Here is a 16,931-nt window from a genome sequence, read left to right as displayed (position 1 = left end):
TCCTCTACACCTTTATCAAATACACTGTCCAATATTGGGACTTTAGTAGTGATACATAAGAAGAGAGTTCCACGGTTTTGGTTTTGAGTCTTATGAGCAACACTGCTCTTCATGTGAGGTGCTGTGATGTTTGGTTTGATTGCAGCAATATGACAGTGTTCAGTCCCTGGCTGTGATCCCCACCAGCTCACAAGTTATTTCCCTTGGGCATTGGTTATCCGTACTGTTCACCTGCCGTTCCTGAACTCACTTTGTCTTTTTCTTTTTCCAGACCATTTCTACAGTTTATCAAGATCATTTTGAATCCTAATCCTGGCCTCTGAAGTACTTGCCGCCTGTCCCGTCCTGGTATCAGCAGTGATTTTAGTAAGCATATACTATGTTCCCTCCTTCAAATGAATCATGAAAATACTGCAAAGAAATGTATCTCCACGTGAAGATCAAATTGTGTTTGAAATAAGAGAGTTTTACTCCCATGGAGGTATTGTTGTCTAACCAGCAAGTGGAAAGACAGATTATAGTTAGGACATGGAATTTGAAAGAAAAGAAGCTGTGGATTCTTAGAAAATCATCAAGTGGATTTTTCCCTTGCTCCAGTTTTCTTTCTTTCAGTAGAGAACCCCCCATCCACTTGGGTCTTGCAGCTTTCCTTTGTCCAGCAGATAGTTGACGGCTGAAGAGCCTCAGTATTTGGGGCTGAGGAGGGAAAGAAAGCAAACCCAGTGTGTTCCATGGAAACCGTGGCTGTGAGTGAGGGGGGAACGTGCTTGACTTGGGGGAGCTTTGCAGCATTGAGGTGTTGAGGCAGGGCGCCTATGGCCTTTGTTGGGATTTCTGCCTTTTGGCTCAGACACTGTCTTTAAACGTCAGTGGAATATGTCAGTTCATTCTGGGGGAGACAGTGAAGGGAAGGGTGTGCCAAGATTTATATATTTCCGTGGGGCCTGATGAGTGGAGCTTTATGGACCGCACTTACATTTATAACGCCAAGGGGCAGAGCCAGGTGGTGCCCGCAGAGACCAGAAATAGAGTTCACAGCCACTGCGTGTGTCCCCGTAACTGTCAGTGTCTAACAAATGAGAAATGAAAACAAAACGGGTGGAGGGCTCCCAGAGGTGACCAGTTACACACGTGCTCCAACAAGAGCTCATTTCTTGTCTTGCCCGTCAAGAAGAGCCTAAGGGCGGGTTTTGTTGTTAGCTGCGCCTGAACATCTATGCGTGGGTCAGAATAGTGCGTGGCTTCAGCCGTCAGCTCCTCCGTGAGCCCGGCCCTTTCTAGAAATTTCAGGATAAGCAGGAAAAATCATTTGTGCCTCCCTCTCAGCTCAGCCTCTGTCTACGTGATGATGGATTAAGGATTCTCCATGCCATAGGGTCAATAATACTCTCAGCATACTAAAAAGTGGGAAGCAGAGGAGGGCAAATGCTCCTAGGGCCCAAACCTGCTGACTGCTGCTCCCCTCTCCTGTCATCTCTATGTCCTTCCCAAAGTTACAAGAACTTGAGGAAGAACGTAGTTCTGTGAACAAAGACCCAGAATTTGCTGTTTCTTAAAGGACCATGTAAAACTGGCTTGCTGTTGGTGGGGGGGAAGCCTCAAATATCCCTGTGGAGAGTATTTAATGTGAATGATTTTGTATTTATTCGTTGCACTTAACTGAGTGGATGGAATCTCTTCTGGCCATAATTGTTTTGTAGTTGGAAGTGCTGTCTAGTATGTTAGTGTTAAGAGCAGGTGCACAAAGAGATTTCTTTCTCTGGAGAAAGAGAAAAGGGAAGAAAAAATAAATTTTTTAAAAAAGGCAAAGCTTACTGTACCAGTAATTGATTCAATAATCCTTTTAATACTAATTGCAATGTTGCAATAATCCTTTTAATACTAATTATGATTAATTTACCCATCTGGCTTTTGTTTACATGAAAGACAACCTGGCTAAAGCATTTTGTTTAAAACCTCATGGAGTTTTAGTAATATTTTGGACTTGCTTCACATGATATATTGTATAAACCTATGACTGGTTGAGTTTTGAGGGAGAATCACATGCATCCATCGTGACCTGTTTTCTCTCTTGCACGTTTTTCGTCACTAGGTCCCTCTCTTTGCACTTTTCCCATATTGTCCAGCTGCACCTGTACAAATGTCTTCAGACTTATTTCTTCTCCTTTTTCAGCTTCTTTCTTGACAGTCGTACCCAGGCCCTTCTCCGGCAATAGTTCTGCTCTTGATATTCTGCTGAGTCCAAAAAGCCAAGTCCATGCAGCAGCCCTGCCATTTCCTATCCATGGCTCCCTGTTCCTTCTGGAACAATCCTGCTGTAATTTTCCACTTGTTCCTCTCACCAGAAGCCCTCTTTTCTCACTTGCATATGCCACTTGCTTTTCCTGTCTCTTTTTTTAAGTGCTTCTTTTTCTTGTTATTTTCCATTTCTGTAAAGCAGTTTAGATTTTTCAGAAAACAAAGCTGTGTGGCTTTCCATATGCGCCAGCCCATATGTATCTGCTTATAGTGAAGGTTGCAGAGCAGTATCCATCAAATGAGGTAACTTTCCTTCATTTCCTATTTATTCACTACTGCAAAGTGAACTTTCTGGGAAGGCTTCAACCAAAATATTGTAAGACTTTTTTTGACTTGCATAAGAGAAAGAAAACAGACAATTCTGTCCTACAAAAGCAGCTCTGTTGACAGTAAGACCATTGCTCCATCTTTTCATCAGTTAACCTGGAATCTTTGATGTCACAGAGCAACAGGCAATAATCACGTACACTGGAAAAGGCTTCTCTGTAAAGATGATCCCTAATCACTTCCAAATGCCTTGCTTCTGCTCTTCTACATCGGTTTTAATTCAGTTTACCTTTTCTTACCTGGCTTCACAGTGCTATGAACCTCTGGCATCTCTGAGGCATGTGGCCTTTGCATTTGATCTTGCTAGCTTTCAACGCCGTCCTCATCGGTGGATTCACCACTACACTTTAAGGAAAGGCCAAAAGCACAAGAATGCCCACAGTGAGCACCGTGCGGCCAAGTATTAGCTCTTGGCAGAGAGGTTTTGTGATCTGCAACAGTTTTGACGGAGCTGTTGGGAAAAGATGGTCTATCACCTCCCTGTTTCAGGAATTGGCTGGGAATGGCTTGGAAAAACAGACTTTTGAGGAAAAGGCTACTTCCGTGTTGCCAGAGGTGTGGGTTCACCTGTGTGGCCATGGACATTACTGTCTGTGTCTCTATTTCCTTCTCATTTGCAGGTACTTCACTGGCACCCTAGGGTGTACATGCGGGGCTAGATCAAGACCTCCTTTCACGATGGTAGAGGGGTTTCAAGTCAAGGGTCCCTGTTGCATCAGTGCTCCAGGACTCAGGGTTGACTCTCATAAACCGAATTTCCTTCCAAAGCTACAAGCTGCAGCTTTTTCTTTTCACTTTCAAGCGGTCAAGGTACTATTTGCAAAGCCTTCACAGTCTCATCTCTGTATCTCCCCTTCTGCAAGCCCTGGAATCTTGCTAACGTTGGCAGTGAAATGTTAAGACCATTTTTTGGCCTTTCTCCCCTCCTGTCCTGTGTGTTTTTCTCCATCTTGCTGGCGTGCTGCAATCCTGGTGCACAGAGCAGAGTGCTCCTCTGCACAGGACTGTGTCGCGGCTCTGAGGTCACCCCTTACTAACTGAAAGGTGATGTTTTTAATCGGGTAACAAACACCCTATTTTAAGCTGCTTCTAAAAATAATTTGCCACACAAGTTGGTATTGTGGCAGTAACGTTTTAGAATTGAATTGAGAGTGTTTTCTGAGTATGATTCATAGAAAGAAAATGAGCTTTACTAGTTCTGCCCCGGGGTGAGGCGACGTAGGTGAGTTGCTGATTGCGTACGGAGGTTCACGTGGTTGTGAGGACTTTTCCATTAGCTCCTCTGTTGCAGGCTCTTCTCCTAAGAGTGGAACGTCACATAAGACACTGGAAACTCTGTCCCAGAGGTAGGGTATAACCCATTTCTTACAGGGACACTGTCCCACGGTGCCTTGGAGAGTTAGTGCCGTTCCTCACTCTGCCTAGACAACTTGTGCCATCTGCGTTGCATCCATCACCAATGAGACATCTCTTTCTAGGCCCCTTCACTGAACTGTGGGGTCTCTTTTCTTTTGGTGCTACTGTGTGATCATCCAGCTCCTCTCCCAGCCTTTCATATCATGGCAGTGCCCTCTGGACTTTCTGCTGTGCTTTATGTGCTGGAGTTCACCTGCAGCATGTTGTGCCGAAGTAGATGGTGATCCCGTTGCCTTCCTGGAAAAGGTGATGAAGCTTCACCACGTTCCAGGGAAGGATCACAGTGTGGGAAGTGGGAGGAAAATATCATTGCTTATTTACAGCTTGGTCCTTAGAATAGGAAACAAGAAGCTTATGGTGATAAGAGAAGGCGAACGGGAGGTCCAGGCTCGGCGCTCATAGCAGCTTGTCATGCGAGACATCCTCAGGGTTCTGTGTTTTCAGCTGTAGCATGGGAATCGGACATTCCTTGTCATGGGAGGTTGCTGAGGATTCGTTAGTGTTTGCGGAGGGTATTAATTAGCCCCAATTCTGATCCTTCTTCCTGCCAGCCCCAGGAATGTCTGTCTTCAAGAGCACAGCTGTGCCAGGGTAAAAACAGTTAAAGGAGATTGGGAGCGTTATCAAGGTCCAGAGCAGGATATTTGCTGAGGCTGAGTGGAGGCGTATTGTTTTTACTCATACTGAGAGCGCCTTTTTTAATCTGGGGTTTCCTTCATTTGTCTTCATTTAAAAAAAGCAAAAGAAAAAACATTACAAAAATTCCTTAAACTTCTGATTAAATGTGCCCAGCACCTTGTGCAGGCCTTTTGGATGCCCTTGCTCCATGCAGTGAGTGGAAGGAGACCATCTGGAGAACATCGGGGGGATGGCAAAGCTGGGGAGCAGGCGAGACAATAAAGTCAGGGGAGGAGGAGATGCTGGGATGTCACCCGGGCCTGCTGGGGCGAAAGGCAGTGAGCAGCTCCCGAGCGCGGGCCGCGACGCTCCTGCCGCGCGGCGGCTCCCCAGGGAGAGGCCGAGCCGGGCAAGTCCCAGCCACCCAGGGGTTAACGGCAGCATAATGGTCTCCTTCTCCCTGGCAGAGGAGTTTCTGTGCAGGGCCCGTGGGTAAGACGCGTGATTGTGTGTCCTGGCAGCCGCTTCGCGCTGTGAAATAAACACCCGCTCGGATAATAGCGCTCATTGAGCATTGTGCCCGGGAGCGCACCGGCACACACGTCAGCCTGGGGCCGGGCGACTTCCAAAAGGTTTCCAGGGCGTCTTCTGCTCAGGCAGGTCCTCCCTGCTCCTGGGCGAAGCAGCTCCGGAGCTTGGGGCCGACCTGCTCCGAGGAGCTCCTAAAATAGCGCCCGCAGCCCGGCACCGCTCAATGTGCCGGGCACATGGAGCAGCTCCCAGATTTGCTTCCCTGTTGGGTTTATGTTTGAAATCGCTATAATAGCCCTGCAGATTTATTGTTGCTCGAAGTAACTGGAACAGAGCTTTAGAGTCAACAGGCCTGATAGCGAGTCCTCAGGCTGTGTGTGAGGGAGCGCAGAGGGGAAACTGCAAGGTTGCAGTGCATGGAATTTCTGGTATCAGGTGCTCTGCACCCTGATCACTAAGCCCTGCAGTTTCTAAGAAAAAAAATCTCTTTTTTTTTTTTTTTTTTTTCTTGATTGCACTATTTAAGAAGAGTGTTTTTTAAATCTCAGAGATACAGGAAAATAAAACCTACAAGATCTGCCCTTGATGGAAAGACAAATGTTCTGTAATGTCACCTGGTCTGCAAGGAATGCAATACCTTGCAATTGCAATACCTTTTTTATTTTTTTTATTTTATTTTTTCCCCTTTGACCTTCAACCTGGATGGCCTCCATGACCAGAGAAAATTACTATGGTTTCTGGCTCCTGCTCATCAGACGCTGCTCCACAGTGTCACAGTCAGCCTCTGCAGACCACAAAACCAGTTGCAGCTAGAAAGTTTGTCTTAAACGTATAGAAGGCTGATTGAAAAGCAAGTATGTTTCCAAGAATTCCCTATGTTCTGGTTTGTGTTATTTCTAAAATTTAAAATGTGTTTCTCTTACCCCAAATAGTTTTCAAATAGTAATTGTAAGTGGGGAATTACAACATACACGAGTGGTTTCAAGGAGGGCTCTCAAAGGTCGGGTCTTGGTCTTGTGACAGTCAGTGGATTTCTTGATGAACCAAAAAAATAAGCTTCTGCTAATTAAATACACATCTACAGTGTTTGGAAGATGAAGCTGGAAATAAGGAGCTGAATCTTAGCAGAGAGGTTATCAGTCACTGGAACATCTTAAGTGGGAGCTGGCTCATCTCCTGTCGTTCACAGTCTTTAAGTCAAGACTGTTCTTTCTTTTCATGAGAGATGTTGAAGCTCAAGGGCAAGTCCTACGCTTATTGCAGAGAGATCGGAGAAGTTCTGCAATCTGCGTTAAGCTGGAGGTTAGGCTGAATGTTCATTGCGTTGTCTTCTGCTCTTAGAATTGGAGGCTCTCTGAGGACTAGGTAGGATTATGTTATCAGATTTGGAAAATAAACCTTTTAATCCCCCTCGGAATGATTGTTCCAGAAAAGCAAGGGCCTTGACTATGCTGAGAATGTCTCTTTCTTGCAATTTGCAGTCATTAATGCTTCCTAAGGGTGAGCATGAATGTTGTTTGCTCTTTGGTCTAGGACTAAGAATAGCAATTTCCGAGGCAAAGGCTGGACTCACTGCGCGCCACTTGATTGCTGTTAAGACTTGGCATCTCCACGGAGCTGATGGAGCTTCCGCAAGTCCTAGTGTTTGGTTTGTGAGCTGTGCAGAGCCTCGCTGGGAAAACAAACAAGCTCTTGTGCAATTATCAAGCGGTTCAGGTGGTTTTGATTTAACACTTCCGTATCCAGGTGAGAATTTCCCCTCTTTCTTGGAATACGTTATTGTTCTGGGACTCTGCGCTTTAAACTTCAGGTTTAGTTGTAAAGATGCCGCTTGCTTTTGATGTAGCAAAGAAGAAAATCTTCTCAACTGACTTTGGGAAAAACAGAACAAACAAACAAGAACAAAACAACAAAGCGCGACCTAGAAGGCAAACACAGTTCTCTGTTTTGGCCGTCCAGCAGCTCGCTCCCCTGAGCTTCTGCTCTCTAACTGAAGCAGGGCTGTGCTCATGGCCATCCTCCCTCTTGGTCCTGCTGCTCATGAATGAGTTCAGAAGCCTCCAAGAGGAAAAGAACTGTAATGTAATGAAATCCTTTTTTCCCCTGTTTTCCAGAAAATCAAGGACATAACTAGAGATCCCTCGGAAGGGGGTTCCCCAGCCAGATGACCAGTTAATTGCTTGATTTTCTTCAGCTGTAGGTTTGAGGTGAGCGGCTCTGGTGAGCGGTGGGGCTGCCAAGTCTGGCAGATGATTCAGCATCTTCCCAAGCTGCCTGGACCCGTCCGGCCACATCTCTGCTGTTCTTGCAGCACCACCTTCTGGCCTGCTCCCCCAGGCCTTGGGCGCTCGCTGGAGACAGCGATGCAGCCCATGCATTCGGTGCCGTGCATTAAATTGAGGTGCTCCGTAGCAGGGTGGGAGCGGAGGACTGGAACGTCCTGCTGGCTTGTGGCCGGCGGAGCTAATGCATGATGAGTTAGGTGAAGCCTCCGCAGGGTTTCCAACCTTTGGGTCCTGCGCGGCGCTGAGGGTGCTGCAAGCTGGTGGGTCAACGTGTGCATGGAGGTTTGGGCATGGTAGAGACCTTTGACCGGAGAATTTTCTTTCTCACATGAAAATAGTGAGAGGTTTTTCTGATCTTTCAGCAGCTTAATCAGCAGGAGATTTCATCTCAAGTAAGGTTTTTGGATTCTTCTTTTGGGACTTTACAAAGCTGGAGGCTTTTTGGATTAGCAGGTAAAGTGCAATGGTAATGGCAATCTAGATTCTCTGCAAGTTTAAGATCTGCCATTTTAATTTCTTAGCGAGAAGGTGACATATTTTAAATTAAAAAAAAAAAAAGAAGACAGAGGAAGAAAAAGACTCACAGCCAACCAACCAGGTTGGAAGTGTTTCTGAAAAACTTTGCTAATTTTTTCTTGCCAAAGACATTTTAATTCTATTAAAAATATCACCAAATAAACATTTTGAAGCCTTAGTGGCTTCTGTTGAGCCCAGTGCTAAGCAGTGGGAAAACAAGCTCAAATTTCCTGGATGTCTGTACACACAGATATATCTGCTTTCTTTGGTAGAGTATTTTGAAAAACACTTAGATGCCTTAAAATCTTCAGCATTTGCCCTGTGTGTTGTTTCTGTAATGTCATTCCTAGCCAGATGCCCAATGAGCTCCGATTTGAAGCTCTCAGAGATATTTTCAAGCTGCCTGGTCACCACTGTGAGTTTGTTTCTAATTAAACAGAAGCCTGCAGTTTATTTCATTAGAAGCATAATAATAAATGTGCAGATAATTGGCCGATTCTTAATTCAGCAGCTCTTAGAGGCAAATTCCATCGAGTTTGGTAGGATTAGAAAATGGAGCTTTGTGTCACTGAAGTAATCTGGTTCTCCTCATCTGTGGTAAGGTGTTGCTTTGCCTGTAGCTCTGATGTGTTCAAATAATTTCTCCAGGCTGTGTATGTGATGGGCACCTCGGCTGCAGGGTTGCCAGCAGAATGGGCATATCTAAGGTGCAGATCTTAGGTCTGCAGCGGCGTGGGGAGGACACGTAAAATACTGGCCTGTGTTTCCTCTTTCCTGCAGTGAGAGCTGTAGGTTCTTGGAGGAATAGGTTTGCTAGGAAAAAACAGGAATTGGTGGACGCACTATGGACGGGTCCCTACATAATTCTTGTACGTGAATGCAAATATCTGTCTGTCAATAAAAGATCAATCACCTGGAAATTAACCCAAACCCATCCTGGTTCTTATTAAACGCTGCTTCATTTCCCTTGCATCGGGTATATTTTAGCATGCACATACGAGGGACTTCTGTAGAACTCGTGATGACAAGGAGGAAAACACTGTCCAGACTTGATCCTTTCCTTCCCACAAAGTTAATAACATTCCCTCCAAACTTAGTCATGGGTTTTTTTTTTCTCTCTCTTTCCTCCTTTCCTGTTAAACAAATGTATATCTTGATTTGAAATGATTTCTGTTTTGGGGACTTGGCTTGGCCTTGTTGGTGTGAGAACGCTGAACGTGCCAGTTCCTCCCGAGCGTCCGTCCCCAGCGCTGCTGTTCTGCAGAGCACCAGTCGTCCAACAGCAGCAGGTCTTTGCACCCCGACACGTGCTGCTCTCCGCAAACATCCATTTAATTTTGGATCGCTCCCGTGCGTGTAGTTTTGCATGCTCGTGTCTGTCTGTCGTGTATATCAGCTCTTTCCAAAGCGAGGGTCGATGTATTTTGCTGGACTTTTTCAGGACTGTGTGCGAAGTAGCATCTTCTGCATCCATCCGATTAGGAGATCTGCTGCTGTCCTCAGATCTGTCAATCCGTGACATTTCAGCAGCTCCAGATTGGCTTAGGAAATATTGATCTTGCAAAAGAAAAGTTTGGTTAATTAAACCGACTCTCCTACCAGTTGCCCTGCTGAGCAACACGAGCTCGGTGAAGTTTTTATCAGGGAGGCTTTCCCGGCAAGGATAGCACTGGGGACAGGCAGGCACTTGCTCTGCGTGTGTCTCGCTGGGTTTATTCCCTGTTTCTGTTATGTGACAATTTAGAGATGTGTTTCAGTGCGTGCTCCTAACGGGTCAGGGCTGTTTCTGCAAACAGGAGGTTGCCAGCTTGGTCACAGGATCACAATCTCTATTTTTTGCCAGAATAAAAGGACCATTTTCTTCTCTTTTTGTCTCTCATTTCAATCAGGACAGGAAGAATCCCATTGTCTTTCGTCCTAAAGCAGTGGGGGGAAGTTTCCTGGCTGAATTATTTCCACTGAGATTCCGGGCTTTCTCCACTGACACTTAAACAAAAATCTTTCAGCATCTCCTCTTTGTGTTCGATTAAATAAGATACAGGCTGGCACAATACGGCCTTGTGTAGTGATGCTGTCTCCAGAAAGTAACGTGCTGCTTTGGAAGAGCTCTCCACTGAATATTATTTTCTTGTCAGGGGCTCTGCGAAGATGGCCTGTCTTACCAAAGCTGGAAGCCTTTTGTAATGTCAGCTTGGAAGATCATTTTATCATTTTAGCGAGGTTATACAATAATCTTGGAGACTGTTTTAGTTTTATTTTCCTTAAGTTTTATTGCATTTTACTTAATTGCTTCTGCGTTATTGTTAATGGGACAAAAAACAGTTTGTGCAATAGCTTGCAGAACAAAATTATCAAGGAACAGAGATGGCATTTGAATTTTAAATCTTTCCTTTCATTGTTTCCGTTGTCTTCCAAATCCTCATTATTTTTTTTAATTCAGCGCTACAAACCTGCTGTGTCCTGCCGGAGCCTCGTGCGTCCTGCAAGCCCATCCCCAGAGCAGGCTCATCCGCACGCTAGGTGCGGGAGGGTGAATTCTCCAACGGGAGGACGGGCACGCTGCCCGTATTATCACCTGGTCAAGCCAGGGCCGTGTTGTTTGAACATCCCTGAATTCCTTTATTTCTGCTCGCCTCTGCAGCCGGCCACCACGTGGTCGGGCTCTGTGCAGGGCGACTTGGAGAAATGAGCAGCCAGGGAGCAGGGGGTTCTTGCCAGGGAGCAAAACTGCTCAATATGAGCACGGCATCCTGGAAAAAGGCAGGGCTCCCCAGGAAGTTGGGGAGGGTCAAGGGGAACCATTTGCAGCGGATCCGTGCTGAGCTTCCAGGCCATGAAACCAGGGCCTGTGGTGTTCACTGAAACCTCATTCCCCACTGATTCACCCTGCAATTATGAGACTGAGCAGAAATCATAAACTCCATGTGAACCCTAGCCATCCTCTTCTTCTTCTTCTTCTTCTTTCTTTTTTTTTTTTCCACTCCTGTGGTTTGAAACTCTGTGGAAACGTTTTGGAAAATTTCTCAATATATGAGTTTAACCGTAAGTCTCAGCAGGGGGAACGTATTAGCAGGGAAGGGCAATTACCACGTTAGCTGTGTGCAGGACACGCTACCTTGGAGAGACTCCCCCTCTTGCCAATAACTGGCTCCCCTCTCTCGGTTTGGCAGGTCTGGAGTGCTCAATTCGGGTGAATTTTGAAAGAATCATTACGCAGCAGTAGTTTTGAAATATTAGTTTACTAATGACTTTTTGCATCAATAAGCACACGAGAAGTGAAAGCAGCAGTGATTTTTACAGTCCTCTGGAGGAGAGGCTTGCAGCAGTGCAAATAATCCCCCGTCACACGCAGAAACATTGAACGAGTCTTGAGGGTCGTCTAAAAATTATGCGAGAACTTGGTTTTCTTGAGTATTGTTTGCAAGAAAACAAGATTAGTTTCATTATGAACATAAAAAACCCTCTCTCCTGGAGTGCGAGAGCAGTGCTTCTCTATTGGCTTGCCCTTACCATCTGCAGGAGCCTCACTTCAAATCCCAGGGGATGATGGAAATGATGGAATTAATGATGGAAACGACATTGCTAAATTCTCCTGCTCCCAAGCATGTGCTTGTGTGCACAAGCAGAGCAGCCTCAGCATGCATGAAGCTTTGGGAGAACCTGTGCAAGTGCTAGGGCTACCTTAAAACTGCAAATCAGATGTGGCCTGGCTGGGGCAGAGCTGTGTGTTGTGTTTCACATAGGAGAAAATGCCATTTTCTACATAATGTGAGTATGACCACGGGAAATGGTGCCCTCAGCCCGTGTTCTCCATGTCCCTGTGGGGAGAAACAGTTTTTACCTGCAGCTTCCTGGTGGTGATGCTCACCAGGATACGAAGGGCTTGTTGCTTTTTTGTTGTTGTTCTTTTAATTTCAGTCATTATGTTTCTTAGAATATTTATCTCTAAGAACATGCCGATTTTGCAATAATTACTGTGTTTCAGCTCAAACACTTCTCTGGAAAAACAGTTTGGGGCAGTGAAAATGGATTAACCCTTTGCATGTGGCCTGCTGGCGAGCCGCACAGCTCCCCTTCTTCAGCTGCTTTCCACGCAGTGTGGATGTGGAACCACGTGGAGCGTCGGCAAGAGTGAATAGCACAAATACAGCATCACACCCTAGACTTTGTGATGAGTAGAGAAAGTTCCCTGGATGTCTTCCCTTCTGTTTTCCAGTTATATGGAAACAATATATAAAAAATCTATATAATATAATGTATATAATAATATATTATATAATTATATATATATATGCTGTTTTTATATATATATATGGAAATACATATGTTATATGGTTTCCTGTTTATCTCAGTGGGTGTTGCCCTCCCTGTAGTGTCCGAGGGCCTCCCAGACTCTCACGGATGACTCACAAGACGTCTGGGAAATCAGGAAGTGTCCCCGTTTTAGGAAGGGGGCCTCGTGCAGCCCGTAGCTGTTGTGCCATGCCCGGTTTCACGCAGGAGACGTGTGAGCGGTGCGGGAATCGCACGCGGGTCGCTCGCTGCATCGCGTCCTCCCCGCTGCGAGCCCAGGGCGGCTCGGCAAATGTTGCGCCTGCAAAGTTGCTTTAGGAATCGGGCGTGTGGATCCCCCTTGTAGCTGTCTGAGTCGCTTTGAAGCGCACCAAGCTGCAGTGGGAGCGCGTGGCCGTGGGGAGCAGGAGGTGGGACGCGCGGGGACTACCCGCGAGCACGGCGAGAGGGGAGCGCGCCGAGGATGCAGGCGAGCATCTCTCGCCGTCTCCTCGCTCCGTATGGATGCTCCGCTCAGGCGCTGGTCTGGCATGAGGTGATCTGCTGCCACAAGCATTGCTGCGGGCAGAGGAGGACGTTCTTTGCTGGCACCTCTTCCAGCGGGTGCATGTGCAGCGTCGGGGCAGACTCGGGGTGAGGGGGCACCCCCAGCAGCCGGGACGGGTGCAGAGACTTAACCTTGCATCTGGCAGCGACTGTTGGAGAGCAGAGCCCTTCCTTCTCCAAGAGCAGATGCTGGAAGAGGAGAGGAGCGTTGCTTGTTCATGTCCCATGGGAAAGGCGTGGAGGAGGATTCCAACTCCAGAGCTTCTTATCCATCCAGCCTGGAAAGCTGCTCTCTCGTAACCTCATAGTGTCATTGCTGGCAGTGATGTGGGAAATGGCTTCCCCATTTAGACATCAGAAGAAGAAGAGGGGGCCTGAGGTTTTTTGGTTGAGGTGGTTTTTTGGAGTAGGTCTTTACTTGAGACTTTGCCTTGCTTGTCTAAGCCTGAGCCTTGGGCCCATACATGTGCAGATCGATGCGTTCAGGGCCGTTGTATAAGATGAGGATGGAGGAGCTGAACAGTAGCAGACAGATTCACTTAGAGCAAAAGTGGCCAGAAAACCAAACTCGGGACTAAATACCCGTTTTAGAGGCAGAGCAGTAGCATCCACGGCGTGCTCTGTAATAGTCGGTATCTAAGCAGAGCTGAAATGCATATGTGAGCGCGGGGCTGTGGGCTCCTCTTGTGCCACCATCAGAGGGACCTTGCGCAGGAGGCCAGCGCGGCGCCAAGGGCTGCTCCAGCTCTTGGGACCGGCTTTGTGCGCTGCTCCCGTTACCGGTGATGGATCCGCTCCGCCAGGGCCTGATGCGAGTCCTCTGCCTTTCAACGGATGAGCCCAACATGCTGTTTCTTTTGCAGACTGAACTAAATCCCGGGCCAACCGAAGAGACGCGCCGTCAAAGCTGCAGCCGGTCGAGTTCGCTGTAAGTGCTCTCTGTTTCCCCACAGCGAGTTAGGCGCCTCTGATGTGTGCACCGCTCTTTGCAATGGGCTGGACCTAGCAGTGGCTCTTGCCTTGCTGTTTGTCTGGTGGTTTTGCTCGTTCTTAGCGATTTTTGAGGAACATTTCCCTGACAAGTCCTAGCAGTGCTGCAGCAGCAGCGGATTAGTGTGGAGCCCCTAATGACACAAGCTCTAGAGCTGCTCACCCATTGCATGGGGAAATCCCTGTGCCGCACATCGCTTCAAAAGCTAAAGGTGATATCTGCCCTGTAGGTCAAAGCTGCGACCAGGAGCTCCCTGTGAGGAACATGGGTGCGTGGTGATTGCACCAGTCGTGCCGAGGCCAACCCAAAGCCTGCCACGTTTGGTATCTTCTTGAGACCTTTGTGGAGAGCTCTGAGGTTCAGGGGTTGGGGGGACCGTGCGCCTGGGCCTCTTCACACGAATCGCTTTCATCCAGAGCAAGGGAGTGCAGAATTGTCAGCAAGGCCATCTGAAAGAACAATCCGAAGCGCTTTATTTTATATTTTAGGGTAAAATTCTGGTTGTTCTGAAAGCAGAGGGGATTCTGTCACTGCTTCAATTCACCAGGGTGGCAGTTGTTGTTTCTGTCATTGCAAAATTAGCAGACGTTTTCTATTCATATTTGTTCCATGGCATTTCAAGTAAAAACCCTAAGACATGATGTTTGAATAGAAATAATAGCTGGAATTCCTTTTTTTAGTGCCTATATTTTGGATTTGGTCACAGCGTATTAGTTAAGGGAATCCATATGCCATAAAATCCACGTGATTATTATATTTCATTTTATTTCTATGTTTTTGAGATCTGAGGAAGCTGTGCTGGTGCCATGCACTCTGTGGCTGTGGAGCTGTGCAATAGTAGAGATTAGAAGAAATTATTATTATTATGAAATTATTATTAGAACTGGGCAGAGGATCTGCAACCAGCTCTTTGGAAGCTCTCATTCCCCTGCTCTACTCATGTTTCCAAGTTCATAGGGAAAAAGCCTCCTGTGATTTCAAACTGAAGGCACTTTTTTTTTTCTGCTTCTTTATTTTTCACTGCTGAATTTTCTTTGGAGACCTGTAAACCTGTAGCAACGGTGTTGGGCTCCGGGATATATTTTTGCCATTCCCATTCCAGGGGCCGTTTCCAGTAATGAAAGAAACACGTAGGAAGTAGCTGGAGTTGTCCCGGGATGGCCTTGTGCTCTGTAGGCAGCAGGTGTGATTGTTTGTCGGAGCAGTTCTTTAAATGCTGACTTTTGTGCAGATTTCCCAGCAAAATGAGCCCATGTGCTCCTCCGAGGAGGAGCGTGTTAGCCTGAACATTTGCAATGATACTGAATCATCTCGGAACGCTTCCTCGCAGCCCTCATTATTATACACTTAGGAATAGTGATGGCGACTGCAGCAGAAAATAGAGTATTAACATATTTTTCAGGCATCCTTTAGTTGGCAGTTCTTAAATGTGAGTGAGCTTGTGGGAGGCAGCTTTGCATTAGCTGCAAGTCTCTGCTTAAACCCATTTGTAGCACACTGATGGGCTCTGTGCATCATAAATGGGGCAAAGAACACCGCTCTTGGGTAAAAAAACAACACGATAAATGAGCTCCACAACTGTGTTTAATCTTTAGTAGTTTTTTTGCCATTGTTTTAATCAGTAAAAGATGATATCTCAGGGCGATGGATGCCACTGAGCTAAGACCTTAATACGGGGTGTCTTGCCCTAAACGGGACCTGCCTTTCTCAGGGGTTGCATGTGGAGGTGTGTCCAAACACTTGAACCCTGACTTTTGAATGCCTCATGTTAGGTACGATGAGTCCTATCCAAAGAATAGACAATTTTTAACCTCTTTTGTACATTTTTGCTGCTTCATGATGTGTTCCAGGATGGGACTGTGTATTTTACACTCTGCTAAAATAAGCTAAGCTGAGAACGTAGCAGTAGGACTAAATTTCCACAGTAGAGCCAATGCAATTCTGTGATAGCAATGTCCTACATCCTAAAGCAGGTAATAGCTTCACAAGAGAGGAAGATACTTCTTTCTATATCGTTGCAAATTATGCATCTTAATTTACTTAAAAAGCACCATCCTTAGCTTTTTTTTTTTTTTTTTCAGTGAAAAAAGTATACCCCCAATTGTCTACTTGTCTCATTGACAAGTATGGTGAGCTTAGTAGGGCATCCTATTCATAGCCATTGTGAAAAGGATTCCCCTTTACAGTGAGCTGATTTTTGGCGTTCCACATACAGGGCCTGCTATACAAGTTAGACTTGCATCATTGTTCGTTTGCAAAAGGCAGGAAATTAAAGAGACAATTTTTCAGCAAAAGTGCTTGCTTTTTCTTGACTTGCTATTATTGAAAATGACACAAGAGATTATTGCAAGCTTAAGAAAAGATTTTACACAGACAAGATTTGTTCTTTATTTGTCGGTAGTGAATTGTGAGTGTATGTATTGTATTAAGCAGTGCTTTGTATGTAGTCAGTTCTACTGTGTAGTCTATTTGAACGGACTTCTAAAAATTATAAAAATTGTAAAACCATAAATGTTTACAGAATATTAGAAAGAATTCAAGCTTAAAACCATTTTAATAGAGTTTTCAAAACTGGTTGTGTTTCAGGTTCCTCTCTTTAGGTACTCTTAGAACATAGAGATAGGTGTGAGCTAAACTCAGTTTAAGTCCTTGAGGTTTGACTTAGTACAATTTATGTTTGATTTACCATTAAAAATAACATCTCGTATTTGGTAGACATTTGACCAATTATTCAGAAATTCTTTTGTTCAAAATGTTATGTTCCTCTATAAAAGTAACAGTGTTTAATTGCTTACATAGAAATGCTGAAGTAATTTTTGTGTGTGTGTGTTTGTTTTGTCTTGGTTGATGTAATTGCAGAAATGTGGGAAATACTTTTCCAAAGCCTTTGAACTCCAAAGTGGAACAGAAGGAAGACACAGGGAGACATACACCGTTCAGTGTTATTTTTCTTGCACGGGGAAAAAAAAGATCATTATGAGATGAGCACTAACGTTTCAAGCTTTCAAAGGTTTGCATAACAAACAAAAGACACATTGTGGGTTGCATCTTGACTTTGAAGGCTTGCCACTGTCAACTGAAATAAAATGGCAAGGTTTAAAGCCTTAACC

At 45.7% G+C, this 16,931-nt stretch overlaps 1 long non-coding RNA gene across 1 annotated transcript; it reads left to right on the top strand.

The window, feature by feature from the left end:
• The first annotated feature begins 302 nt into the window (after window positions 1–302).
• Window positions 303–16,735, top strand: LOC112950923. Its single transcript, XR_003250093.1, has 3 exons — window positions 303–366; window positions 13,694–13,758; window positions 16,681–16,735. It is a non-coding gene; the product is annotated as an uncharacterized LOC112950923 (long non-coding RNA).
• Window positions 16,736–16,931: the final 196 nt, after the last annotated feature.

Source organism: Nothoprocta perdicaria, unplaced genomic scaffold (assembly GCF_003342845.1).
Source record: "Nothoprocta perdicaria isolate Ctin4 unplaced genomic scaffold, notPer1 scaffold_33, whole genome shotgun sequence".
Taxonomy (NCBI): domain Eukaryota; kingdom Metazoa; phylum Chordata; class Aves; order Tinamiformes; family Tinamidae; genus Nothoprocta; species Nothoprocta perdicaria.
This window is presented reverse-complemented; position numbering and strand designations above follow the sequence as displayed.